This window comes from Labrus bergylta, chromosome 6 (genome assembly GCF_963930695.1).
Source record: "Labrus bergylta chromosome 6, fLabBer1.1, whole genome shotgun sequence".
Taxonomy (NCBI): domain Eukaryota; kingdom Metazoa; phylum Chordata; class Actinopteri; order Labriformes; family Labridae; genus Labrus; species Labrus bergylta.
Genome location: NC_089200.1, coordinates 646,684 through 649,183, shown reverse-complemented (window position 1 = coordinate 649,183; position 2,500 = coordinate 646,684).

The following is a 2,500-nucleotide window of genomic DNA, read 5'->3' as shown; positions in this document are numbered from 1 at the left end:
ATGTAGGGGGGGAGTGCAGTGTCTCATGTAGGGGGGGGTGCAGTGTCTCATGTAGGGGGGGGGTGCAGCGTCTCATGTAGGGGGGGGATCCTTTAGACACAAACACATTTTAAAAACACACTATGCGAGCGTTACATAACACACACACACACACTCAGCCTTTCTCTGCTGCTCTGTAAACACTGAACAGAATGACCTGCAAATGAAGTCCATCTATCTGTAACAGATCAGCAGGGAGGGGGGGAGGGGCATTATATGTTCTAAAGTCTAAAACTGCACAACAAGCAAACAGAAAAATCTATTTAAAGGAGCCTCGGAGTCAGTTAGAAGAAGGGTCTGGGGGGTCTGGGGGGTCGGGGGGCGTCGGGGGGGGAGGGGGGTCATTTGGGAAAAACAGTTGTTGTTGGTCCCCTGCAGCCTTTCCCCACCTGCTGTCCCCCCTCCCCCACTCAGACGTGACCTCAGGAGAAACAGACTCAGCTGTCAGTTAATTTGTAAACAAAGACGTTTGATCGTAAAGATTTCAAACTACCCCCAGTCCTCTATGTGCCATAAGATAGGTGAGACAGACTCCTGCACTGAATCTTTGGCATTGTTCACAACAGGGTCCTAAGTCTCTGACTGGACTCTTCTCCTCTGTCGCCCCCCGGTGGTGGAATGAACTTCCAAACTCCATGTGATCTGCAGAGTCCCTCTGCACCTTTAAGAAAAAGCTAAAGACCCAGCTCTTTCATGAATACCTACTAACTTAATGATTATGATGATGATGATGATGATGATGATGGTTTTGATGCTGATTAGAACTCTCTAGAAACAGCTGTTGATGTTGTGCTCTGCCTCTGATCACTTCAGTCTGAGCTGTTTGTTTAATGGAGGATGAGATCAGCTGATCAGCAGCTTTTAACAGCTCAGATTTCTGCAGCGTTTGTTCATCGTGTTGATGACGGTGTGATGAGCTCAGAGAGAGAGCATCACACACACACACACACACACACACACACACACACACACACACACACACACACACACACACACACACACACACACACACACATACATTAATACAGAACATAATACACCCAGGGTTATGTAACCATGCAGACATCTCAACAATATGAGCTCCAGTGTGTGTGTGTGTGTGTGTGTGTGTGTGTGTGTGTGTGTGTGTGTGTGTGCGTGTGTGTATGTGTGTGTGTGTATGTGTGTGCAGCACACAGGGAGGTTCCTGTGTGTCTTCTGTTCATTAGGTCAGAACATGACCTGGATCACCGTGTGCTGCACACGCTGCGCTCATATTTACGAGGTTGATTTGCATATTGAGCTGCAGCTCAGTTTGTGGTTTGAGGCTGACGCAGAGTCCAGGGCAGAAAGTCTCTGCTGGATAATTAGAGTCTTCTACAGAGTACAAACAGGAGGAGGAGGAGGAGGAGGAGCAGGAGGAGTGTTGTTATCGATTAACGCAGTTAATCGGGTGTGACGTCACTCCCAGTTCAGAGATCCGAGTTCTGAGGTAAAAGAGAGTGACAAAAGATGGGACCCTGACCCGGGAAGACCTGACCCCAAAGTCCGGTTCATTTGATCAGAGTAAACCCAACGTGCCCAGGTCCACTTGAAGAGAGGTGGTCTCAGGCTCGATTCATGTGAACTTGATTAAGATCTGTGTGAGACCTTTCTGTTTTTTTTTTGGTGGATTTGCAAACTAACTATGTGCATACCGCCCCCTGCTGTATCGGAGTGTGAACATACACAAGTGTACTCAGGTACTGAACGATGTTACTGATGTGAACACAGACCAGCAGGGGAGGGGGAGGGGGAGGGGGAGGGGGGATTTGTGCCCTGATGAGAAAACGTCCTGAGACCTGCAGTCGACTGAGGGGTCCTAGTTTGGATTATTGTCACGTCATGTCCCTCTCTCTGCGACCCTCTTAGGAACCAAACAGTTCTGTTGAGGTCGGCAAACGTTTGGGAGCTGAAAGAGTTCAGGTGAGGTCGTTCACACTGTTCAGATTATTATCAGAGTTTAGAGTCTGAAACAGGAGCTGATCTGTAAATAAAGATCTATAAGTCTCAAACTGACGAGGACATGACCTCTCCTTCTTCAGCGAGCGCCCCCTTCAGGTCACTTCTTGTAAAGTGTCTCAGGACAGAGAAATCATTAGCGTGCATTTGTTCTGCAAAGCTAACAGCTGCTCCAACACGAGGCAGCATGAAGACAACAGGAATGTGAAGTATGAAGAGAATGAGGCACGCCAAGCAGCCGCCGTTTAAAGGTGTGTACACACAGAGAGAGAGAGAGAGAGTGGAGCAGGCAGAAGACGGAGAGGATGAGAGGATGGACTTTTCTCATCATTGGGGGTTTGTAGATGGACTAGAGACACATGTTAGAGGAACATGGAGACGAGGATTTTACAGAATATCAGACCTTAAAGTTCAAAAGTTGAAACGTTATAATAAACTAAAAGTATCAAAATCAATTAGAAGTCAAAAATGTTTTCTTGCA